Here is a 27,561-nt window from a genome sequence, read left to right as displayed (position 1 = left end):
TGAGATTAATAAAAATGTTATATCTACATATTGAGACAGTTGTTACTGCAGAGAAAAATTATTTTAGGTTATTCTGGCTGGCAAACTGGCTGTGAATATTTCCCTATGTATAGTTAGTGGCTGCACTTAATCAAAATTACTATCTTCAATATCTGTAGTTCTAACATCATATTGTTCTCATCCCCTAGATTAGTAGATTTTTTCATAAAATCTTCAAATTTTCATTTCACAGGTTCAGAGTTCATTCTGAATGAGTGTTGTTTAATACCCGCCTAAGATTTCCCTTTTCTGTGAAATGTTCTTCCCAGCACACTGATTTATTGCTGTAGTTGTAGAAAGCACATAAACACCACCAAAGTGAATTAGATATTTTCTGAAGCAAATATTAATGAAAGAAGTCATCCATTTTCAGCAGCTGTGCATATATCGTGGAAAGCTTCCTAAGACTGAGTTGATTTTAGGTATACACTGGATATTAGCTGAATATTTGATTACATCTAATGAAACCCATGTAGTTGTAGCTGTTTCCTCTGTAATACCAGCTGGAATGTACTTGATAGTTCCATTCTCCAAGAGGAGACTGATGTTTGAGCACCTCTGCCCTGGTCATCAACTGGCCAGAAACTTTATATTTAAGAAGGGTCTGAGAAGTGCTGCTCACAGAAGCAGCATGGGTTGTGGATGTTCTGGAGGGCATCCTAGGCAGGAGATGAACTCCCTGCTCTCTCAGTGGCCTTTGCTGGCCTGAAACCCACACCCATGTCTTTGCCTTAAGCCGACAAAATGCTTTTTCTAGAGGCATGATGATCTTTTATTTTTAAAGGCTGCTATTGACTTTATTCAAAGAAGACATTTCAGAGATCAGTGAAATAAATTTCAAAGAGAGTGAAGGGCTCTTCTGATCCAGTCTTGTTTCCTAATCTGCAAGCCTGCAGAGAATACAGTGTATTACTGAGATTGTGCTGAAGTCTTGGACAGGAGGTTTTAGTGTTAGTAAACAGGAGTAGCTTCACTTGCATTTCTCCTGATTTACATTGTGTAACTGAGCTCAGTATCTTTTTCAGAGATTAGTTGTGCCTTGAAAGTGCTTTCTCTACCAAAGCATAGCATGTAACATGCTGTCTTTTCCCTCTCAGTTCCTGTAGGAGATGGCACCTTTCTGTGCTGTTGTAACAGCTCCATTGCTTGTGTTTGGATTTTCTTGGAATTACTTGGCATGAACTGTGATCATCTCCCTTTTCATTCTCGGGATGTGTAACAAGGCTCGAGAGCACAAAGGCCCTGTGTTACAGGAGCTGAGGAGGGTTGGACACACAGCCTTGGACTCTGTCATCCAGAGCACACCCGGCTACGGAGCTGCCCGTGTGCCCCTGGCCCTGCTTTAGCCTCAGAACTCACCAGGCTCCCTGGGACGCTCCCTTAGCACCAGCCTGCAGGCTTGTACCTCCCGTTAGGAAACTGCTGCTCAAAGGACTGCTTTGCTTTCTTGGTCCCTTTGTCAGGGAATTTGGTTGGTTTGTTTTTAGACCATGACACCTCTATTAATTGTATGGGGCTGCAAATGAGGACTGAATTTGCAAGGCAGAGAGAGCAGGAAGAATTCTGCCTTTACTTCCGTTCCTGGCATATTTTCCCACCTCAGTTCCTGACAGCAACATGGAAGAAATTTGTGCACTGGTGACTTGCCCAGAAGCAAAAATTCTTACTTTTTTTCACTAATGCTTTATTTGAATTTAAGGGATTGGTTATGTTCTGCAATGGCATAAATGCCACATCAATAGTGTTCATTGAGAAAGATTATTATTGAGTGGATCAGATAAATATGGCTTACAAATGTGCTGATTTACTCCAGCTTGTAAAACAAAACAGTTTACGTATACAATTTAAACATTCTTTCTCCTTTTTTTCCCCCCTAACCACATCCCTTGTGTGCATAATTGAAATTTCCTTACCACCCAGAAGACAGCAAGGAAACTCCTCAGGGTTTGGGCTGTGCTCTAAGCGGGTGCAGCTGGGAGCGAGGCCGGATGCTGCACACCTCCAGCAACACTAGAGAGCAGGCTGACACTGCTGTACTGCTGGCTCAGCCCTGCAATCTGCTGGAAATGTAATAATTGCTTTTTATTCTTTAATAAACACACGCCACATCATACAGAGAAACAAGGTGAGAGAACGAGAGAGAGGATATTGCATTCTTCCACAAAGGGTGGCTCAGTTTTATTTTATATGCTGGTTTGTTTTTTTTTTTTTTTTTAACCAGCAGAATAGTCCTGCTATTCTAAATTACTCTTCCATCTTTCCTCTTGTTCCCCTCCTTTTAGTTAAATTAATGTATTGATTAGAGCCCATTAGTGTGTAATCGATTGTTAATTTGACTCATCTTACAAATCATGTTTATCTTTATCAATAAAAAATACATATATTTCACATCTCACTCTTGCAATAAACTGACAAAAAGCTGGGTGTCCAGAATTCAGGTTGGAAATCCAGCTGCAAATGTAAAAGTACATACTGGGATAACTTACTTATTTTTTAAAAAATATATATAATTTGTAAGAAAAGTGGTAAGGAAACAATACCAGAAATAGGATGAGTAGACAAGTATGAGGGGAAATGTGTGACTTGTTCGTTGGGGATTCTTTTACTTGTTTTTTTTTCTGAACAGACAGGACTGGACAATGTGACAAATGTGTCTGAAATATGGAGAGCTTTGTGTGCTGGTGGTCTGGCACTGATCACTGGAGACACGAAGCAACCCATGTACCTCACAGTCTGTGGTGGTGTCCTTAGGATGCTGCCTCCTGCACTGGCCTCTCTGCAAACTTCCCAGTTGTCTGTAGGTTTTCTTTCTCATGTAGCAAAAATTAGAATATTTTAAATACTGAAGGCAATTTAAATTTTTGAGGCCAGTAGGCACATGATACTTCTCAAGGCTAGCAGAGCAGATACTGCCATTCAGGCAATAATGATTGTGCTTTATAGGGGCAGGATCCATGTAGATACCAACTAATCCCCTCCACTGAGGCAAGTATAGCCAGCATTATTATCCCTGTGTTACGAATAAGAAATTGAGATGAATAGTTAGCAGAAGGGCATATATTTATATCAAAGTTAGGATAAAAAGTTTAAACCAGTGAACCTTTGCATATAGTGGGTAGTTACTATTAAAAATTAAGTCTTGTTATTTACATTTTTTAAAAAATTGTCTTTTGAAGACTAGAGCTAGACTTGGTTTTGGGTTTTTTGGCTTTTTTTTTTCCACTGGTATTTATAGTAAATACTGTGTAAAATAACTGAAAATGCTGAATGTGGCTGAAGGAAAAGAAAGGTTTTTAGTGAAATGTATTGAACTGTTTCAAGCAAAAAATTTCCTTTTCCCAAAAGTCTGAAGTATTCTTGAAACAAGGAATTTTGAAATAGCATTTTCACTTCTGAATCTTACATGTTCAATGAAAATGTTTTAAAAGGGATATAAAGCTAGAAAGAGTGAATGTGTTGGGTCAGCTTATTCAAACACAAACTCTTAAATTTTTTCCCTTTTAATATTTTTGACTCCAGACAGGAGACCCCCTCCAACTGCACCAAAATTGAATCTTCTCACAGTTCTTTTATAGATGGCTTTATTTTTCTCCAAGTACATTTCAGCTGTGATCATCTTGTGCTGGATAGATACAATCCATATGTTTCTCTTTTTAGGAAATATGACTCTTACAACAGCTAAAAAGTAAAGGCCAGGAAGATTTGCAGAACCATTCAGTTTATTAGTCCATAATCCACATTGGAACAGACGTTAGTGCAGTGCAGATAGGCTGTGCCTGTGTGGACACAGTCAGATTAGTCCCTAGCAAGCCCGTAGGGCTGAAATTTCTCACCAAGAGTGATCACTGGGGAAGTTAGAACATGAAGGGCCAAACAAAACTGAAAAAATTGGGTTTTTCAGTTCAGCCCTGTAAAATTTCTGTCATGCAATCTGCAAAGCAGCATGCTCTTCAGAGCCGGTTCTAAATGGAGATGTTGGATCACATATAGTGCTGCCCAGGGAAATTCTGTGGGAATGGTGGAAGTTTTAAATAAGAATAGTGCACAACTCGATGAATTTTCTGTAGCTCAGGCTAAGTTTTGCCCAGCATGTTTTAGTGGAAGGAACTCAGTCTAACTTTGTGGTATGAGTTTTGTTGATCAGGAGGAGAGAGCTGCTGAGTCTCTCATGCATAAGCATCCGACCTGTTCTCCCTGTTGGAGAAAATACCTCTCTGGGTGCTGCCCTGACTCCCTAAAGCACCACTGCACAGCCAGTGCCTGTGAGCACTGCCAGAGCAGCTCTGGGATTCTCCATCAGGAGCTGAATCCCTTTGTCAAGTGAAAAGCTCAGCAACTGGGGCAATGCAAGAATCCCCTCTGTGGTTTGTAGGAAGTGCTGGGATATCTGTGTGGTTACACCTAATCTGATAGACCCAGGCTGCAGAGCTGGATGCAGCTCTGAGATGTTCTCTCAGGTTCCTCATGACAAGGTCTTTAATTAGCACTTGCAGAGCATTGAAATACCATGACACTGTGCTGCTGCTAATGAAAATAAACCTGGACTTGTGTTCCTTGGTCTGTTGACATTTGCAGTTGTCAAGTCTGAGCCAGACTGGGAGCTGCTGCTTATGTGTAGGTGTAACTGCAGTGCATCAGACACAGAGCACAGCCTGAGCCTTCAGCCTGTGCAGAAATCAGTGGGGCAGTGACTGGTGCTGCCCATCCCTGATGGGCCCTGCCAAAGGGCCTTGCTGACCTGGCAGCTGCATCTGTGCTCGGGTGCGGCTCTTCCGTCCTTGGAGGACACCTCAGGACTTGCCCTGCCATGATTACAAAGTCGAGGATAATTTAGCTAGAATATTATTTAGAAAACTGATGATGAGAAGAAAATGGCAGCAATGCTGCTGTGATCAGTCCTTGAGTTTAAACTGGTTTTGGAGCACCAGGATTTTGGCCAGTTGCTTGAAATATTTGGTGTTTCTGTCACATGGTGGGGAGGGAGCCATCCTCCACATGCCTGAAGGTCTTTCTAGCCATCTCCTTATGTATGGGACTTGCAGAAGAGGGAAACTGAATTGTTGCTTCTCATCTTCTTGTATTTTAATTATTTTTTAATATAGACAGATAAATATATAATGTTATATATTTGTTATATTGTTATATTATATATATAATGTTATATTATACCAAAATGCTGAACTAGGGTGAAATGTGGGAGGAGGTGAGGAACAAGGTTTCATGAGCTAAAAGAAGTACAAAAATATTTGTGCTGTATTTTAGTCTTTTTTATTTCCTTTTGACTTGTTTGTCTTGTGGTGTTAGCAGGATAGGCCCTACCAGTTTTGCTGGCATGTATTTGTAACACAGGAATGTTTTTTGGCAGATGTAAAATTAGAAACAAATTTCATGTGTTCTGCAGTGCCCTCCAGTGCTATAAAGGACAGGAACAGAATATGTGGCTTTGTCAGGATGACTCCAGGAAACCACAAAGAAACAGAGATTAGAAACAAAATCGAGGAAATAAATAAATAAAAAAGGAAATAACTCCCCCAGCAGATGTTGCACAGCTTGGGAGGGGAGCGCAGGGCAAAGCCCCTGCCGTGAATGGGAGCAAACAATGGAGCCCTTGGTGCGACGGGAAATGAGGACGCGTGATTTGGGGTTGTTTTCAAATAAGTGCTTCCAGGATTTTGAGGTCAGATGATGCTCCAAAATTTACCTGTCTCTTTTCAGATGTGAATAAATAAATGCTGCTCCCCTCCCCCTGGCAGGATGGGAATGCTGAATGCTCAGCCCATCAAATTAAACACAGGCAGGTTTTCATTTCCAAGCCTGTGTGTTTGGAGATGATGGATGGTGAGATATATGTCTCTATAATGAAGGTTTCATTACAAATTTTTTTAAATGTGCAACATGGTTCTTCATTTCCAAACAAGTGCCATCCCCTTTCTTGTAGCTCTTCGATCGAATATGTGTGATATTGCCAAAGGAAATCATCAAATAACCACTGAATATATTTATTTAATATAAAGTTATATTTGCTTCATTTTTACTGCAAAGCTTCAGAAAACCAGAATGAAATAGTAAACTACATAAATAAAAATAGGCAGGGGTAGTGTTAGGGTGATTGGAGACAAATGATCAGTGGGATAATTTGGTTGCAACTATTCAAGAAAATGTAACTGGCTTGTATCTGTCTTCTTTGTGCCTTGTTGTCCACTGCCTGCAAACAGCCAGGCGATCAAATTGTCCCAGCTTGAGCACTTGCAGACAGTTTGAGTAAAGAATGTTTAGAAGCCACTCATAATTAAGCAAACAAAGAAACCAGAACACACCTACAAACAAAATACCTTGAGGTTTTTATGCACTGCATAACAGTGAGTACTCCCATTTGCAATAAAAATACCATGGAGTGTGTCCAAATGTGCCAAACATATGTACATATATATATATATATATATATATATATATATATACACACACACACACTTCAGGTTACATAATCTCCATTTTTAATGTTGGCTGAATCTAGGAAATGTTTGAGTTGATGGGGAATCACAGAAAGTCTATCATCAAGGGTCTTAAGCAAAAATGTTCAGCCAGGAGACCTGGTCCATCTGTATTATTGGCCCCTTGTGGAAAAGGTTAATCTTTATTTGAGGGGAGCAAGGCACTGTGGAAATACCTGCAGTCTAAAAGGTGGGCTAATGCCCCATCCCCTGTGAGGGGGATGCTGAGAGGGCAGTGCAGTGTTTGGTGTCATCTGGGGCAGGGGCACTGACACAGCTAAAAATGTGTGAAAATGGAGCCTCCAGAAAATCATCCAGTTATTTTCCTGCAATTACCAATTTGATTTCATGTCAGCTGCTTCTCTCAACACATTCCCAAGGGATTTTTTTGTATTTCACTTTGTACATGTGTGTGCAGTGTCGAAATGTCCACATCTCCTTAAACCTCTCTCTCTGTCACTATAAATGTTGCCCTCTGAATGCAAGAAGGTCTTTGGTGACCCAGTTTTGCATGGCGTCAAAATGTGAAAGTTCAAATAGCATTTTGTGATTTTTCTGGTAATACCGTGCACAGTGCCCTTACCCTGGAGCTGGAGGAGTTCTAGGAAAGAGGGACAGTTCTAGGAAAAACCTGGTGGCACCACTTTCCTCTGCCCCTGCAGCGCTGCCCCCCATTAAAAATGCATTATGCACTATCACTGAGAGGATATATTAAAACCACCAGACAGCTTTAGGTTCCACATTTGGGTGTTGAATGCAGCTGGTGGAGGGCTGGGCTTTTACTGGGGCTGGGCGTGCTTGTGAGCATGTGTTGAGATCCATGTAATCCTGTCCTAGCGCCCACAGCCACAGTCACTAATAATTTTTCCTTTTGCTCTTCAGTGGAGTGTCAGTTCTACCTATCTGAAGCAGATCCTGTGCTTTAATGTGGACTTTTCCTCTTTACCCATCAGTGGATGCAGTGATGGATTTTTGTCTCAGCAAGAGTTCTCTGTGCTGTTTCCTGCAAAGGCCAGTGAAGGAACTGGCTCCTCTGAAGGAGTCTGGCAGGAGCCCCTGTCTGACCTGCACACAAACCCTCTAAGGACCCAGCCCACTCCTTACTTAAGCACTAAATTGACAGAACACATTTAAACTCAGAATACATTTAAATTCAGAATACATTTATCATCTGATTTTGTCTCCTAATTTTTCTGTTTTAATCTGGGAGATTTTCTCCACTGGCCACTTTCTTACCCTAGGAGGAAAGGATCCTAACATTTGATATGAATCTTAAATAAATTTCATTTTTGGCTTTCTTTGAAAGTTGATTAAATGCAGCTTGGCATCCCACTCCTTTTTCAAGAAGCAATAAACTGCATTGCTGTCACTAGGACAATGTATCTCTGACCTTCTTCCACTGCTCTGGCATAACCCTGACCTTAACCCTAACCCTAACCCTAACCCTAACCCTAACCCTAACTCTAACCTTAACCCTAACCCTAACCCTAACCAACGCTAAACTCATACTCTACCTAAGGCTCTTAGAACTAGCGGGAAAAAAAGTCTAATATGAATTAGAAGTCTATAGAATTATAGTCTTGATAATATGTATATGTAAATGTATAGTATAATAATAATTAACCTGTAATAATTAGAAGCTTGCAAAAGAGATCTGGGTTAATCAGTACAGGATGGGAGGGAATACAGAGAATTGGGGAACATAATTAGTAGACAAGACCTTTGGCTGACCATTTGCCCATCCCTTCCAGCAGCGTCCCTCACCAGGCCATTCACTCACACTGGTTATATGAAGAAGTTCTTTTACCATGTTGGCAATAAAGAGCTCCAAATCCATTATGCAGAGGCAGTTGGATCATAGAAATATTATTTAAGGGAGGGAGAACAAGAGAAATATCATTCTGTGACTGGATGAGAGCTTTAGGTTTCAAAAAACCCCAAAAAAACTCACCAAAAAGACAAAAAGAACCTTGCTGAAAGTTTGGAGTCCTGACAAAATAGATAACACAAAAAAAATCCATAGTGGACTATCATAAAGATACCATTATGGTCATTTTAGGGAATGCATATTTTTGAGTCCTCTGAAATGTATATTCTGTACTTCGGTACTGATAAAGTTAATTATTGGCAGGTAAAGTTATAGTCTGCTTCCAAGTCAGTAGTTACTTGTTTTTCTTGTAATAAGCATCCATTACATTTTTAAAAAGCAATATTTATCCTCTCATGTGAGGTACCAGTGGGTGGAGGACTATACCTGAGACCACAATTCTCAGAAGTTAGTAGGAATTAGAGTTATTTGAAAAATGAAACCTCATTTTCCCTTCCAAATGACTGGGAGATGATGATTACTTCTGTACCTAAATGCGTGTAATAGACCTGTTCTATTTTCCTTTTTTCAAAACATGTCTGCATGTTGAATGCTATGTCCTGACAATGAAAATTTAATTAGTGGAACTTTTGAATTTATTCTCATGATACTCTGTTCCCTCCTGGTCACTGTGATCCTGTTTTACCACTACCACCTACAGCTGTCCATCGAGCCCAAATGTGCCTTTGAGTCTCTTTATTTTACTGAAGAAAGCAGCCAGGTTAGAAATGCTGTCGTGCTCCACTGGGGAGGTGTTGCATGTGTGTAACACAAAACTTGGATTAAGTAATTTTGAGGGGTAGCATTCCCATTAAGGATGGTTGGTAGAACTTGTCTGCGCGTCCAGCACACGCCTGGAATTTGGCTGTTGCCTGAAACTCCCTGTGTGCCTCTTGGGCTGCACTGCCAGAGAGCAACTGAGACCTGCAGAGCAGGCAGCTCCTTACCTGCCACCAGGCAGAATTCAGGGAAGTGGCAAATGCTTTTCTTTTTGCTCTTCAATCAAACTGTGCTTGTCTGCCAGTGTGTCCTGAAAGAACTAACTGAAGAGCTGTGGTGCTTTCACCCAAAGAGTTTTGGTGGTTTATGGACTGTGTTCTGGGAATGGCTTTACACACCAACATTTTTATTAACTTCACTATTATTATTGTTGTTGTTGTTAGGATAATAACATTATTATTACTTTCAGAAGAACTTCCCATAGATAATCTTTTGCATCCCAGAAGAATTTAAGAAATGGGTTTAGCTACTAATGGAATCCTCTACCTCAAATAGAAATTGCAGCACCTGGTGCTATTAGTGAGAGCTTTGTAATTGTGTGTCTATTGGCACTGCTTTCTATTCAGGCATTCCCATTTCATGCCCAAAATTCAGTTGTTGATAATACAGATGAACAATGGTTGTGTACGTGTAATTAGAGCGCTGTGGGCAGTGCTCCCCTGTCTTGGTGGTGATTGCAATCTTTTCCTGTTCAAAACATGTCTGTGCAACAAATCCAAGGGTCCTCGTAACACAGGATGGCTGCTGGGGATGAAGGGTGCTGACCCCTGCTGCAATGCAAATGTGGCAATGTGGGGAAAAGGGAGAAAGGTTGTTAGATGTGAAGGCCTGGAGCCATGGGCCACAAACAGGGTGGATTAGAGCCAGCATGAACGTGCCTGGCTGGGATACAGCCTGATATCAATGTCCTGTGGGGATACCTTCCAGCACAGTAAGATCTCTGGGACAAAGTTTGCTTCATTTTAACTAACACAGGTGCTGGGCTGGGAGTGCAGAGGGTGCTCTTGTGGAAAAAAGGAGCTTTTAACCAACTATCAGAGTCACAGATGAGGTCACGTCATGCACAGCCTCTGAAGTTTTAACAGACAAGTGTCACTGTTGGCCATAGACTTGTGTGTGTTTTGAACCCACAGAGGCTTTAAAAATGTGCATATTCATCTTGTACACATTCTTCCAGCTCTGCTCCTTGGTGTGATACAACATGACCCTGTGGCGGAGCCCAGTGACAAACGCCTCCCTGCTGCGGGGGAGTTTGTGCGATGCTGCAGGGAGCTGCAGAGAGCTGCTGGCACCAGCTGCTCCTCCCCAGGGGACAGAGCTGGCAGGACCTGCTGGGCCTTGCCAAAAATGCAGTTTTCTTCAGCAGCTTTCCTCTGTGTGTCGTAGGTGAGGGCTCTTTGGGCACAGGGAAGAGCTGCAGTTGGTGACATCCAGATCCAGCTTTGGTCGCAACCAGCTCCTCTGGACAGACTTATCTTCTGCCTTGCACAGCTTAAACTGCTCTGCTCAGCTGCTACTTCTAAATAAAGTTTGTACATGTTTGTTACTGAAGCTATTGCAAACTGCTTTCCCTTGCAAGAAGGTTTTTGTCTTGGAATTCTTTAAAATCTTTCAAAAGTTTCTCTTGGTGCCTGACCTAAAATATTACTTTCATTTGGTTAATTTTACTATATAGGAGAATTACTATTTTTTCAGTGTTTGCTCTCATAAATAATGATTTTAATCGTCCCATGTTTCTTTGGGAGTTTTTTTGTTTTAAATCATAAATGTATGTATTTAGCTGACTGAGGAGGAAGTACAACTTTTATTAGCTTGTTCCCAAGAGTGTAGCAGGATATTGTCCTGTCACAGGAATTCCTTGGTCCGGAATTTTTAGCAAGACAAGTAGAGCAGAGAGAGTAGGGCAGGAAGGAGACACCTGACTATCCCCTACTTTTGGTAGGTGGAAAAAGAGCTCTGAGATAACAGTTCCTGTGGTAGCTTTTTGAGGAGAGCTTTAGCTCAACATGATATCTTTTCCACTTTAAGTAGCCCAGAGACAGCAAATTTAAGATTACTTTGGTTTTTTTACACCTCTCTGAGTTTTCATATTTCCTTCCAGTGTCTCTTGGCTTTCCTTTTTCATCTTGCTCCTCCTGGAATGTGCTGGAGGTGGCAGAGCAGGGTAGAGACATGCCAGGAGTGTTTCTGGATGTGGCCGTGTTGGCTCAGGGCATGTGGAGCACCCGTGGGGCTGCACACGCAGAGTGTGCTGGGCCAGGCCCCACTGGTTCCTGCTCACTGGACAGGGACAGCACAGCGGGGCTCAGGCTCTGCTGGTCACTGCACTGACCCTGGCGAGCTGGCAAACGCCCCTGCCCAGGGTGTAGAACAGCGGCCCAGAGCTGCTCTGGATGAATGCCCATGGCTGTCATCTCCCAGCGAGTGGAGAACCCTCGGGCTTCACACACTGCCCTGCTCCCTAATATTGTGCTTTCATTTCCTGCTCTAGCACAGCGTACAAGAGCAATTAAAACTGGCTGACATCTGGAGCCTTTAAAAGAAGAAAAAAAAAAAAAATTAGTGGTGTTCCTGAACTCCTTATTCAGAAAAACCTTGCAAGGATTTCAAAGGCATGTTCCACAAGGGCTGCTGGATTGGTCCCTACAGGACTTTGGCTGGTGCCTGAGAAATAAAGAAAAGCCCTTGACTATTAGTGGGTTCTGCTGTAATTCAGAATAATACCAGATGTTTCATTATGTATCAGCCGGCAATAAAACTGCTTCTTTGAGCTATTGAACAAAGACAGTCGACAAAAGAAAAATTAATGTTGTGTCTTTGATCTCATGTTTTAAATTTGTCTTTTATAAATAGTGATGGGTTCTGGTTAAAAACACTCTAACAATTTGTTAAATATGCAAATGTCTGAAGTTTCTTAGCAACAGAACAAATAAGTGTTTTTCTTCTAATATAATATGTATGCTAGTTTAGTAAGCACACAATAAGTTAATTAGGCTGTGGTTAGGTATTATTTGTAAATGTCATATTAGCATGCTGTTTTGTTTCTATGTTGCAACCAAAAGCCTCAAACTCACTGATGTCACTTATTGCATGTTGTTTTTTCCTCTAGTTTTGAAATGAGTTTATTTTTTTAACATACTTGTGGGCAGAATAATGATTTATTGAGTTGTGTGTTTATTATTGTTTTGCTTGGTTGTAATGTCTCATTGTCTTTACACTGTTAGCAATGTTACAGATTTTACAGGGAAATTCTAGGAAAGTACACATTACATGTGTAATAAAGCTGCTGCAGTTTACTATGATTAATGTCATTACAATGAATACCAAATGAATTAATAATGATGGGCCCATTTAATTTTAAAATGTTGGCATTTGTCTAAGTGCTGCTCTGAGAGAGGGTGGAGGAGCTTGGCACAGTAGGAATTGGATAAAGCAGGATTTTTGCTGCCAGCATCCAAGCAGCTTGTTTCTCTCCAAGCAGTTACGGTCAACTGTTAACATATTCACTGCCAAGTAGATTTATCTAAATTCAGAGAATCTTCTCCTATGACTTTATAGTCTGGTGTTTTCTCCCTCTTCTAGCAAGGCTTTCTTCCAATTGCTCTGCTGCTTCCATGGTCTTGCTGTAGCAGGTGGGGGAACATTCCAGGCCAGAGAACCTCTGGGTCACTGGCATAGGTCAGGGATGAGAAAACACATTCCTACAAACAACCAAGCAAGAAGTAGCTGTCTTGTGAAATTTTTTAAAGTTTGAAGCATTCAGATCAAAGCACATTGGTAATCCAGGAATGCTTCCCTGACAATCTTGAAGCACATTTTGCACTGTCTTAATCCACACCTCAGTGGTCCTGTTGTGCTTTGTCAGTAGGGAGTAGTTTTAGATGAGGTTTTTTTTCCCTTGATAAAATACCTGGAAGAGCAGAATCATGAATTGCACAGTTAAAGCACTTGGAGGACAATGGCTGATCACAAAGAGCAGCTCGTGCAATTTGCTGTGTCAAGCCAGAAAAGCCCAGGCCCTGGAACGGGACAAGAGATGCCTGAGGAGAAACAGCCTTGACTCTGTGTCTGTGTAACACTTCCATCTGCATCAAGAGAGTTAGTTTTGCCATGTCTGAGCATTTGGAGATAGATTTTTATGCTCTGTGCATGGACACTCACACATGCTCAGAACTTTAGTTTTCATATGGTCAACAGAAGCTATCCAGTAGATCCTTGCTGCATGCAAGACAATGAAGGCATGAAGGCAGCCTCAGTTTTCAATTGCCTTCTTTCTCACTGGATCATCTCACTTTGCACTAGTTTATATTGTCTTTTAGTCACCTAAGCACTGGAAAATCATTAGCAAGACAATCACTTCCTATTATGTGCATAGACCAAGTGCTGTAAAGTTGAGCAGACAGTTCCATGAAGGAAGGTGAAAGGAGAAATCCAGCAGAAGGGGGATATGACTGTCATGTTGATGGGAATGGTTGAAAATCAGTTGCCTCTCTAAGGTGTTGAGGTTGCAGGAGTATTTAACAGAGGTTTTCCTGATAATCTTCATTGTGCACATGAGAAAATGCTGCCAGAAAAATGCCTGTAATGGTACAATTCTTTTTAAAAGAGGCTGGGAGAGGGGTATGGATGCATCACCACAGTTTACCAGTGCTGATTAGGTGTGATGGAGTTCTTGGGTACAGATCTAGCAGCAGTATAAGATTTGTATAAGATTTGTAACAGCAGTATAACATTTGGATCCCTATCAGCTTGTTGCAATCTTCTTACTGCAACATCCCTGGGAGCTGAAAGTCATTGGATTTCTATTTCTTAAAAAAATTTCATCACATCAGCAAACTTTATTATACTGGGAGAAAATGTTATGAGCATCTAGATTAGCCTCCTGTGTAAAGCAGGGCACAGATTTTGGATTTATGTTTTCACTGTGGTACCCACAATATCTCAGATGAATTAAAGCATGCTGGGTGGTTTATTTCCTAGGAATCTCAGAGTACCTTGAATGATGGACCTTCTTCCCAGTCGTCTGTTCACTTTATTAATTATCTTAACCAGTAATTTTATCAAAGGCTTTTAATTTTGGAGGAATCTGAAGCCTGTGTTGCAGGTTGGCTGGGTTTTCCCTCCCCAGGGATGATGGAAGGGCCCTCCACAGCAGACTGCATGTGTTTGTGCAAGGGTAACTTATGCATATCAGGAACCTGTCCTGTGAGGATGGCGGCACAGACAGCTGTGGAACATGCAAGCTTTGAAATCGTGTTTATGAGCAGGAGTGCAGAGAGGAGTTCTAGAAAGAGGAGTTGTCATGGGGCTTATAAGTAAATGTCCTGAAGAGGTGAGCAATGACCTCCTGTTGTGTGGCTGTTTCCAGCTGCCTCCATTCCTTGTAAGAAAAGGGAGAAGGGTGGGATGTGCCCCCGGCTTCTGAACATCCCTCTGGCTCTGCATACAGATGAGCAGCACAGAATTGTACATGCACGTTTAGTTAATATCCTAAAATCCAGCTTAATGAAAAATCCAAAGTTCCATAATAAACCACCCTCATTCCAATTTAATCAGAGATAACCTAGGTGTCCCCTTCTGCTTGAATCCCTTTGTAGTGGTTTGGATGGTTCTGTCATTTTGGCCAGTATGGTTTTATTTCTTCCTTATTAGGGCTGATGTCTGTCCCTCTGTCACTCTCTCTTCCTTTTTCATACTTGGGCTGGAGTGCCCTTGGCTGTAAGATCATCTCTGTCCTGTGCTGAGGTGACAAAGAATGTGATACAACTGTGACTCCTGGCAAAGGTTCCTAATGCTGACAAAGGGAAGATCAAATAGGTGGAGTTTTCCAAAGTTCATGGGAACAGTTTCCACAGGGAGTCTTTAAATAGAAAGGACTTTGCTTTCCTCAAGTCTGTACAAAGCAAATCTAACTTTTGACTGAAGCATGTGGGATTTTTTATTTACTTTGTTGGTCACAGAGGAAAGGAAGTTTTACAGCATGTGCTCATTGAATTCCGATAAACACCCAGCAAGTACTATATATGCTAATTAAGAGATAATGTTAATGGGCTGGAATGTTGTCACAGGATTAGGCACTCCTGCTGCCACCAAAAATGTTGGGGCACTTATCAAAATAACAGTTATGGATGTGGAATGATACCTGCTTTTTTTTCCCAAAGCAGGTACCAGGGACAACAGGACTGGGAAGGAGCTGCCTTTGGCTGTGCTCCACAGAGGATGGAGAGGGACCCGGGTGCCCAGTGGACGGACAGACAGACGCTGGCGTGACAGACACCACGCTATTGTTGTCCTGCCCTGTTCCCACCGGCTGTGGCAGGAGGCAGGAGCCTTTGTCTGCCGCAGCCAGGCGGGAGGGGGCTCGCCACAAAAGAACAGTTTGGTTAAAGCGTTCCGGTGTTTTATGAATAAATTGGATTCTACTTACAGCATTATTAACCTGCTGTATTCTGACGGGCTTAGGGGGAGATTATCGTGCGCTTGAACAAATCAGTATCTACAGATCCACACAAATACTGGGTTTTAACAAAAATATACTGTGATTAAGGCACACAGCGGATCAAATTCAGCCCCGACTTACACCAGGTGCAATCTCATTGATATCCGTGGGTTAAAAAGCAATTTTTACAACTTAAAGCAATCAGAAATCAGCTTAGTGTACAGACTTACTAGACCAAAATAAGGCCCAAGAGACAGTACGCTAAGCTGATTTCTGATTGCTTTAATTTTTTTAAACTTTTATCAAAGATTAATGGTCAATTATCTGGCAATCTGATTTTCTGGTACAGATTCCATTTGCATAATTTCATAGACACTAAAATATGACCAGACTCTAATCAGTATGAAATGGGTTGAGGCATGGCTTGGTATGGCTGATCAAAATCAGCCACAATCCCTGTAAATATGTACTATTGCTGTAGTAACAAGGGCGATTTTAATAGGCTGTCGTCTGAGCAGTAAACAATTGGTTTAGTTGTTTTTGGTTTTTTTTTTTTTTTTTCCCTCTTCTCTGCATGGCTAAATATAACTCCAGGGAAAATAGGCAAAACTATGCAGTTGGAGCTTGCCTTCCTTCAGGTTTTTCATTTTGTGCTTGAGCACCACTCTTTCCGCAGATATTCTTGCCATTTATTTGCTTGTGCTACAATACTTGCAAAGCTATCTATCAAACTGCATGCACAGGTTACAGTGGAAAATGATCTGAAATAATTGCCCCTAGAATAGTCTTTACTGAACTCAAATGAGTGTGGGGTGCTGCTTTTTTGTAATATACATGCAGGTCCCTGACTGAGACATAAGCCCCACCAAAACCAAAGAAACAAAAAAATTCATAAAAACCTACGCCCTGGAATGATGGGAAGTTGATTTCCCAGAGTGTGGTTTATGGACATTTCAAGGCAAGGAAGGTCAATCAGATTCTCTGCTTTTTCTCCCTGTGGGGGAGAATTGTGGGCTAGATGATTCTCTGGTAGCTGGATGGAACTGCTGGAATATGTCCTCTAGAAAGGCACACAGTTTTGTTTTGGAAGTGTCGAGAAATGGAGAATTTACTGTCTTTTGATCATCTGATCTAGTCCTTAATTACTCCTCTCTTCCAATATTATTAGTCCTTATATTCCTATTTTCCCTTACCTCCAGCCTGTCCAGATTTTCTGTGGTACCTGGCTGGGCTGCACTGTGCTTCCTGTGCCTCCTTTGGGTTTATCTGAACCAACCAAGCCCTTCAAGGAGCTGTCAGTGTGGCACTGAGTGGAGTGCAGTGCCTCTGTGTTGGCTTTAATCCAGTTCACATAGCAACACAGGCAATGGAGACAGCAAAAGAACAACTACAGGATGCAGCCATGCACGTGGTGGGCAGGCTTATGACATCTCTCTTGGTGTTACCAAGCCAGAAGACAGAATCCTGCCTCCCTGCTGCAGTGCAGGCTGAAGTGAGCCATAGCCTCCTGCTCTTTTTTGCTCAGGTTCTTTGGAATAGGTGTTGCTCTTTAATCTTTCAAAATGTATTCCTAAACAGGAGCCAGGGATTCTGCTGGTTTCCTAGTCATGGTGCTCTGCTGTTGGGTGGCTGCTCTTTCTCAGTTGAAGATTAATTAGGAGGGATTTTAGGCCTTAGAGACACTGAGAGCTGATAGGTTGCCTGTAGTTTAGTCACCAGGACAATCTGTTGCCGTGGAGGACAGACTGTCTGCCTGGGGGTTCTGAGACACCTCTGAGCCCAGAAGGCTCTGGTCCCCAGGAAAATGCAGTTAGTGAGGGTTCAGCTGTGTGTCAGCTGCCTGGTGAGAGGGAAATATATTCCATGTCAGCCAGTGGTTTCTGGGGGTTTGGCTTTTTATAAAGGAGGAAAAAAAAGTGGAGGTGAGCAAGAGTCCACTGGTTCTGTTCTTCTTGGTAAATCAGTGTCTGATGGGGTTTGGTGTCTCCAAAAAGGATCAAGCAAAGTGGTGGAGAATATTAAAATAATCTGGTCATCCTGCTATCCTGTCACCATCCGTGAGACAGCTTCTGCTTGTACAGTCAACTGGCTGGGGGAGCATGCTCAGGTCTTCTAAACCTTTTTAACCTCATTGCAAACTTTTCAAAGATGGGAGTTAGAAACAGCCAAAACTTCCATGTTGGCCCAGTCCTTTCCATTCTGGTTTATCCATAAATACTAATATTTTATAAATGTGAAAATAAATGCGGGTTTTTTTCTTCCTGAATTCTGCTATTTTTATAGGCCACAATGCTCATTACTCATCTGTTCCATAAGTACATGATGAACATACACAGAAAATGGGTCAGGAAAAAAGTTAATTTCCTTGGAAGACATGCACAAACTTTGGGGTTAATTTTCTTTGGGTTTTTTTTGGGGTTTTTTGGTTTGTTTTTTTTTTTTTTAATCAAATCCTGGGTCTGATTTTGAAACCAGGTGACCCCTGGAACACAAGGAGTGCAGGACTCGCAGTGCAGGACTGTGTCCCTGAATCCTACTCCAGCAGCTGGCAAAGACAAACAATAAGCTGGCTTCAAATGCTGGCATAAAACAAAAAGAGGATTCCTAGATGAGAGGACTCAAATTGAAAGAAACAGTAAAAGAGCGGATTTCTGGTTATTAAAAAATATAAGAGTTTTTCTGTGTAAAACCCCATTTACTTCTTTCCACCAGGGACCCCCTTGCAGAATTTTCTCCTCCTGGTTGTGTTTATTTCTTTTGTTGTTTTGCAGGATCTCTTTTGGGGTAGGTTTTTCTGTGCAGCACCATTTCTTTGTACTACTGATGTTTCCTTCCAAAACATAAACAAAAGGAAAAGAAATGCCTTATGGGAAAAAAAATCCTATTACTTATAAAGACTCTTGTAATTTCTTTTAAGACTTTGGAGCTGTCTGATAAAATTAAACAGAAGTATATATATTTAACATTACTGTGCAGTGCAAAGAATAGGAAAATATTGATCTCAATGATTAAGAGAATTAATTTATTAGCTCATCCTCTATTTAGTTCCATAAGACTTTCTGCAGAGATGTGAGTGAGTACTAGGATATTAATCTGAAGTGGTTTGAATTCTGGAGCATTAAGGGTCATTTACCAGAATTTTATGGTGGTGACTGGGTTTCTGAGACAGACTGAAGGTTTTGTTTTGACCTTGTCAAAGACCCCTCCTGGTATAAGTCTCACTTACAGGAAGGTGATGTTAATATAGTCACTGGTGTTTTTCCTTGTGGAATCAAGAAACAAAAATTGGTCATTAGTTTTGGTTTGGTTTTAACTATTATTTTATTTTAAGATACGGTAAAGTGAAGTGCAGTTGTAGAATATTGTTTTAATCTTTGCAAGAATGAGACAAAGCCCCAAGCTGCAACCCTGTGATATTTGAGTGCTTGCAGTCTTTTTTTTTTCTTTCAGAAAAACATTTTCTTGCCTCTTCTATCATAAGGAAGCATCACATTTTAATTTATAAAAATGCCCATACATAAACATAGATATATATATAGGTTTGCAGGTATATATTTATAGGTTCTGTATTTTTTTAACGGTTAATTAAAAAGATTATAATTTAATATTCTCTCACTTGTTCCTGCCCACACACTTCACGTGTTAGAGTGTCAAACCTGTGGCTGAGCAAACACTGCTGGCCTGTCAGCTCTGCCTTGGCTGAGCGTGGGCCGAGGGGTCACTGAGAGGGGGCTGTGGGAGTGCGAGGACAAAAGTTGTGACTGGTCTGATACCTGGGGAGATGTGTGTCTGCAACATCCATCAGCCTTCCTCAGGGAATCCCGTGTGATTCTGTTAAAGAATAACGCTCCCTTTCTGTTTCTCATTTATGCAAATCAAAGGCGAACCAGAAAAGACATCAATAAGAGTTAAGTGGCAATATCAAGTCAGCTTTATTACCAGGTCACTCAGGCCCCAACAAATCAAGTAGGAAAAATGTGTCATTTATCAATATAATAAACAGGTAGATCACTTCTAAACCCAAGCAGCTCTCTTGAAACCATACCTCAGAGCAAACAACCCAAATAATTTGCAATGCCCTAAGTAGGACCTCTGTGTAGTGCTTCTTTCTTTAGCTGCCAGGGTGCAATTAACCTGCTGTGAGCCACAGTGGGAGCTGGCAGGTCAGGCTAATTTCTCTTGACATCTTATGGAGGAAAATATCTAAGTTTTCCCTCAGCTTTATATGAGTAAAATTGTGACTCAGGCTTTGGACTAATTGCCATCACTAGCAGAGCTTTATGGACATGTTGGCATACCTGGCTGGCAGGCTGAATGAAAACAAGTGAGATCTAGCAGAGATTTCATTGCACCTTCTGGTTTTAGGGGACTCCATTTCTTGTTCTCCTCTGTCTTCCCCCCCTACTTTCGATCTCAATTCTTGTTAAAAAAACATTTTAGTCCTTTGAAATATACTATTATCCTGGTATTAACCCACCACAAGTTTGTATAAAAATGTCTTTTGGGTTGTGTTTTCAATTGTGCACATCACTGCTGATTTGCATGATCACTCATAGCAATTGTTTCTGGGGGGGAAAGAAACAAAAATTTATTTCTAACCAGCTTGGGTGACCACAGAGGACAAATAGAACCTCAAGGCTGGAATTAATCCCTCTGGGCCTCAGGCACTGAGCATATGGCCTGACTTGGGAGCACAGGTGCTCTGGGTTTCTCTAGAGAGGAAGACAGTTCTGAAACTGTTCTAGTTGTCAATAGGAGAAACTTTTTTCTCCATTTATTTGAGATGGAGGCCAGAGTGCACACATCCTCATGTCAGAGATTGCTGGGATATGCTGGTTAATTTAAGAAATTATGCAATGGCAGTCAGATGTTTGTGTTGTCCCACAGTGATTATAGGAGTTTTTTTTCCATAAGAAATTAGGCCAAAAGTTTTATTCTGAAGAACAAAACCCAGCGTGCAGAGAGTTTTCTCTGGGGAGAGGCTGCGGGAACTAACCATGCGACAGATGATGTTCAAGAGCCCTTCACAGACTGCTGCACTCATGAGCAGGCTGTTTCAGCTGCCGTAAGAAAAAACACAGACCTGGAATTTAGGTCTATGCAGTGTAACTGCAGTGACATCCCTACAGCACTCAAGGAAAAGCCCACCAGACATCATCAGGGTTCTCTGAGCAGGGACAAGCACGGCATCAGTGAAGCTTAGAAAACCAGAGTGCATGAAACATTATAGTGCACTGAATTTCCTAACTAATAATTAGGGTGTGCTAATTTGTAATCACTCTTACCAGAGGTGAGAGCTTTGACCTGAGGGCCAGTAGTGAAGGGGGCTGTGAGAGGCAAGCACTGCATCATGCTTCTGAGAGCCCTTGGATTCAGATTTGGGCATCTTTGTACAAAGAGAGCCAGCAGTTCTGCAGGGAAGTGGGCATCACTAAGCCATTGATGCCTCCTGGTTCTCCTCAGCCTTTAAAATGTCACTTTTGAGCCTTTGCAAGTTAAACTGATCTCAATGGCATGCTGAGTGAGCTAGAGGTGGTGCAGCCCACAATGACCCTTAGGATTTGGGGTGAAAAGTGACTTAGAGAACATCTTTGTTATTAACTTTTGGAATTGTATAAGTGCAATTGTCCCTGAGACTACACTCCCACACTGTAATTACATCTGCTTCATTTGCGAAATACCTTGAATTGTATTTGTAGTCTGATTTTTAAATGTGTATGAAGAGCAAATGAGGTTATATTATTACTGTAATTGAGAGCAACTAGGACAAGTTTTATTAATTTCCTGCCACAGAATACTGAGTAAGCTGATATTTTATAGGAAAGTTCAGGAAGAAAAGTAATATGTGTTACATTTCTGAATTCTGGATGATACTTGAAGAGTTTTACTGGCAATTGATTTTTCTACAGCTAAATTGTAATTCTTGATAGGCAGATGTGCCCCTGAGTATAGTGAGATGCACCCGCTAAGGGTATGCTGAAATAGAAGCAGAAGGTGTATCAGCTCTGCTCTGACAGATGGTGAGAAGTTGGAAATCAGAATTCCTGCCTGTAGAAGCTCCCTTTCCCTCAGGTACGGCAGCAATTGTTGCATTATCTCCATTATCTAGATTCCTGAATCTGAATGTTGAAGGTTCACAGAAGTATTTAGCATACATTTATCTGTTCAAGAAGTCAGTAATTTGATGTGTGTTTGAAGAACTTCGTTTCACATGCTGCTGTGGATGTGTGTGCTGCAGGGTGCCCTGCACGTGTAGCCATGGATGTTGTGACATGTTGGGGTTGGGTGAAAAAAACCTGCTTAACAGGAACTTGCTGGTGTGCCTGACACAGCGTGGTCACTGTATCCCTTTTCTGCTTTTATATGGTAACATCATAGAAACATTTGTTTATACTGAAGGTCCTGAAGTCAAAGCAGTAATGGCAGGGTAAGAGAGCTAAGAATATATGAGTTGGTGGAACCACCTTCCTCCTCTGACAGCAAGGCTACTCTACAGTGGTTTTGGCCTTCTGTGTGAGGGAATAAGAAAATAAATGCCCAGAGGATAACCAGACAGCAGAAGTGCTGCTGCCTGAGGAGAGTTTTGACACTTCAGTTTTTACCATTGTGGGCTGTCCAGGTTTGGGGGTTTCACAGAGACTCCTTTATTCATCTCCTCACTCCCTAGCTGGCTGTGGGCCATTTTAGAGTTATCTCTCTGTACATGCAAAGGAAAAAATCTCATAAATATAAAACAGTGGCCTGGAACAGTGGTGCCTTGGGTGGTGGTTAGGTAATGGTCAGGCTTGGTACCCAGCCAGGACTGGTACCACATGTCTCACAGGAGCAGTTGTTTCTGCTTCTGTTCCTCTTGTTTACTTGTTACTCAAAGCAAAATCAGCTGTCCTGCCTTATTACTGCTGGGTTTGGATCGTGGGCTAGAAACTGGTTTGTTGCTGATAAAATGCTGCACAAATGGTCCATCTTAATATGATCTCAGCTCTCATGCCAGTAACACTTCTGAGAAGAGCTTTGTTTCTCCTGTGGTCCTGTGGGTCTAATAAATGACTCACTTCTCACTCTGGGGAGCTGCTCTGCAGCTGCTCTGTCAGGGACACTCGTGCTCCACATGCAGTATTGAGCTCCAGGAAAGGTTGGCCACTCTGACCACTGCAAGAGAGCGTTGGCAGGCAGGTCTGAGTGCTGCCAGCAGTGAGTTTCCCACCTGCAGTACATGCAGCACTTTTCCTGTACCAACTGGGCCTGGTGACCAGGCTGTCAGAGCTCCCCAGAGTAAACTGCAGATGGTGGCTACAGAGCTGCAAAGCACGTGCTCAGATAAACAAGATTTAACTGTGGAGCATGAATCCCTGGCAGGCTGCTGACTCAGAGCTCCTTGTTCATTTCCTTGTGCACCTAATCCATTACTTTCCCTGTGCCTCGTGTGGTTTGCCTGGAGAAAACCTGAGCATGGCAATATGGATCCTTGATTTTTCTCTTTGTGACCAACAGTGGGATTGGTTGTGAACTCCCATTGCTGTTTGTTTCTTAGCTGTTCAATAAAGTTAAGATGTTCCTAAGCAGATGGCTGTGGAGATGTCTGTGGCTGTGGAGGCCATCTTTTAGATGCTGAACATTAATGATGTTGTGTATTTGAAATTAAGAAGTGAATCCACTTGATTGAATCATCTTAGTCAAGTGTAGGTGATATTTTTTTATTTAAAAACTGCAGTTAGCTTTTGCATATTTACCCTGGAGGCCAGTTCATGTGGGCCAGGTTTTCTGGAGGGCCTGTGTGGCTCAGAGGGAGGGCTGACAGGTCCATGTCCCTTCTCTTCCACCCCAGGCAGTCTGGGGGTGGGCTGGCAGGTTCATCAATGTGGCTGTCCTGTCTGGTAACAGAAATTCTTCCAAACATACCTCACCATGAGTGAGTTGGTGCTGTAACACAAGCTCAGGACTTGACTAGTAGCAAACTCAGACTTTGAGCTGTGCTGAATTAAAAAAAAAAAAAAAAAAAAGAAAAAAATCTGGAACAAAACAACAAAAATTGAATGATTTTACTGGTGCACATACGTGAGTCTGATGAGTTAAAGCAAGTTTAAAACCTTAATGTAATATATTAAACTAAAGTGGACAGGCACATGAGGTGGAAATATGCTGGCAGTGTTACCTACAACCCCTTCAATATCCTGTAACCTTCCCCATATCTAAAAGCATTTTGCCAGCTCCCTTCCCCCTCTACACATCTGCATTACCATCCAGTGGGACTGGAGTACCAAACTGAGCCATCCAGGGAGTTAATCCATGAATTTCAGCACTTTATAGGTCCTGAGAATATCTGCCCCATAAAACATCTTCTTCCAGCTCAAGCCAAACATCAGAAATTCACATCTAAGTAAGTGAGCAATAGTTTTGCTAATCCCTTCTCGGCAAAAGCATGGCTTCTCAAGAAGGAACGTTTCATGTAAGATCTGCTCGCCGAGGAAGAGGATACAAGCCTTGTGTGAATGTGCCTGAAGGAATTGCTCCTGGCCTTGTTTGGTATCAGAGGATCCATAGGTGTTTGCTGCAGAAGATTCCTGTGTGTCCATTCCAGCTTCACTCCTAATCAGTGCTACACAAAGCTGTCTTAACAAGAGGGGAAAGTCAGAGAGCCGTCATCTTAGTGCTTAAACCTGCACATCTTCAGATTTAAGGGGTAGTGATTGAACACTGCAATCAGTTCTTTTATTACCAAACACTGCCCAGGAAGGGAAATAATATCTAAAGCACTAGGAAGATGGCAAGGAACAACAACAACAAAAAATTAAATCTGCTTGGTTTTCTTGATGTTTCCCCTCAGGCCCTTTAGCACAGCGGACATTACCACTGGTTTAGTAACAGTGATGGGGGAGTACACCTTGACAGCAGCAGAGCAGAGTTGGTGTTTTAGGGTATTTTCTCTTCTTTAGATGAAAAGACAGGCTTTTGGATTCAGGCTAAAAAAAAAAAGTATTCATCCTGCTAAGTAGATTGAAAGAGAATCCAGATTAAATAAATCATTAAATCATTCCAGAATGTTATCCACCTGTTCTGGCCTGTAATTTATTTTCAGATGAACAGTAGGTAAAAAAAAAAAAGGCAATACAATGGCGAAAATAATTTTCCTCTAACAGATGCTTTGATCCTGAAATGACACCTGGCCTGGGCAACTGCTTGTGCAGTTTTTGAGATCATTTTGAACTAATTGCTCCAACCCACTGCTCCATAACCTCAATAGCCACATCAAGCTAAAACTTCTGTGGTAGCCACCTTTGAAAAGGGATCTTCAAGGGGTTTGTTGCTGCAAAGGCAGTAGAATTCATCCTTTTATTGTGGGATGGGAAACCTGTAAGGGAACAGGACAACAGCCAAGTACCAGCTGGCTGGGGGTGAGGGGTCTAGACCATTTCAGTGCTAGGATTGTTCTCCTCATGTGCTTGTGCAGCAGTAAAAGAAGGTTTTGACTCTCTTATGTTCCTAAAAGGAGGACTGCACTTCAAAGGCTGGGAAGCAACCTAGATGGTCATGTGTGTTGTCCAGACTTTCTCACGACTCAGAAATGGTTCCCTGTCCTCTCTAGGAGAGTGCCAGTGTGTTTTGTGCTGCCCACGTTGGCTGGGGATGGCAGGGAAGTGGTGACCAAGGACCTGAGATGGAGGACAGCAGCCAGTGCTGGGAGTTTGGGGAAGGTGATGAAGGATGGTTATTGTCCTGGTCTCCCCAACCTCCTCTGGCTCACATGCAGCTGAAGGCAGCTGCAGTCCAAGACCCCAATTTCCTGTCTCCAGTGTATATTTAAACAGATTTAGCCAGCTCGTTTGGCAGGTTTTGGACGAATTGTCCCAGTTGCTGAATGTAACAACGCTGAAGCAAGAATCCTCTGCAGCAGCCCCTCTGTAGGGGGGAGGGGGCAAGAGAGGCCAAAAACCCTCAGCCAGGGGTGTGTGGAGGGAGCAGGGGCTGCCCGCTGCCTCAGCCCTCACTTTTCGGGTCTTGCTTCGGTCGTCGGTGGATCGGGCTGATGAACTGCCGCTCTGGGGGACTCAGTGCCGGCACCAACCCGTCTCTGCGCTTACCTGGGGCCGGGCACCAGGGCCGCTGCCCCCGCGGGGAGCGGGGCCGGGCGCGGGGGTCACCGCGGGGGCGCAGGAAGGGCCGGGGGTGGCCGGGGAGCCGCGCCGTCTCGGCCGCACAAAGCCGCCTTTTCATCGCGGCCTCCTGCCCCCGCCGGGCCCGTAATTGTCTTTGACAAAACTTCATTAGCGAGCGCGGCGGAGGCGGCGGCGGCCCCGCGGTCGCGCTGGCTTTGAGCGGGCGCAGTGGAGTGTGCGCGGCCCCGCCGCTCCCGCCCGGGGCCATTAGCCCGGCGACTTTGTTTTAGAAACTTCCCACCCCAGCGGGGGACGCGACAACGAGCCGCCCCCGCCCGCCCCCGCGGCCGCTAATTGGGGGGCGATGCGGGGCTGCGGGGCTGCGGCAGCCGGTGCCAGCGCGTCCCCGCGGGCTGCGGAAAGGGGGAGACCCGGCCCCTCAGAGCCAAGTGGGGTGCCGGGAGGGGGTGGGCTGTGTGTCTGTGAGCGCTGCGCTACGGCGGTCCTCCGGCTCCGTGGGGGCTTCACCTTGCGCGCCCGGCTTGCGTCCCGCCCGGGCGGGCTGAGGCGGGCCGGGCCCAGGGCACCCCGCACCGGCCCCATCTCCCCGAGCAGCAGGCTCCGAGTGCCCGCCTGGCAGAGCCCGGCTGCCCCCGCTCCGCCGGACAGCCCGAGTTCAACTCCCAGAGAAGCGGCATTAAAAAGCCCATCTCGTAACAAAGCTCAGACAGAGACGGTTTAAATACGTTTATTATGGCATTGGAGGCGCTGAATCTGTTCGTGCGAGCCCGTTATTTTAGTTTTGTGCCTGGGCACACGCAGGCTCCGCTCCCGGTATTAGTTCTCCATCAATCCCCGCTCTGGTTTTTAATCAAAACAGTATTCGGAATATGATTCCCGGAGATTATATTTTGAGAGATTTGCGATACATATCTTGCCGGCGTGACAGATTGCAGGGGAGTCCTGAGCGGGCGGGATAATCTGCATCTCGCTCACTTGACCTTTAATAAAAGGGGAGTAAAAGTAATAAATAAAAAATAAAACTCTTAAGACTCCTGCAGGTTACCTTCGTGCCTGCTTTAAAGAGACCCCGAGGCCTGCACCCGCCTAATTAACTCCCCCCGCGGGCTTCGCGGCTCTTTCGCGGCCGGGGGCAGAGCTGGGGGATTCCAGGGCCGAGGGCAGAGCCGGCAGCTCAGGGGAGCTTCTGGCCGCGGGGGCCGGGCAGGTTTCGTCTCCTGTGAGCAGCTCAGGAGGGCGATGCAGAGCTGCCTCCCCGGGGAGCCTCTAACAAAGCCTCCGGGAAACGGAACCGGAGGAAGCCGGGTCGCTCCCCTGCAGGACGGGACGCAGCCGGGAGGGAGGTTCGGCCTGGCTCTGCCGGGCGGACACGCGTGGGAAACCTGCCCATGTGCTCCCAAGGCAGATAATACCTGTCCTCTCCGGTGGGCGGAAAAGTCGCCTTGCAAGAACCCTTCGAAAGGGCCTAATACTCGTTATTACAAGCCCTAATCCTTCAAATCCGACCTGAAATAATGTTTATCTTTTCGCAGCTTAATTTCCCCTTCTCTAAGCTTCGGGTCACTGCAACAGACTGCTGCTGCTACACCGCCTCTCGTCCAGGGCTGCTCCGGAGTGCGGGAAATCCCCGTGGCCGGGCATCTGCGGCGGGGCTCCCGACGGGCCCAGCCCCGCTCCCGGCCGCGCCGTCACCTGCTGCCCTCGTGTGCACTTACCTCCCCCCTCCCTTTCTCTCCCGATCCTCCAAAGCCCGACAAAGTTTGCCTTCTTTCACAGTGCCCTCTGCTCTCGGGAGGGGCCGCGGCGGTTGTCGGGGCCGAAGCCGGCGGC

This window comes from Vidua macroura, chromosome 11 (genome assembly GCF_024509145.1).
Source record: "Vidua macroura isolate BioBank_ID:100142 chromosome 11, ASM2450914v1, whole genome shotgun sequence".
In the NCBI taxonomy this organism is placed as follows: domain Eukaryota; kingdom Metazoa; phylum Chordata; class Aves; order Passeriformes; family Viduidae; genus Vidua; species Vidua macroura.
The sequence above is the reverse complement of the archived record's forward strand: the minus strand, read 5'-3'. Positions refer to the sequence as shown.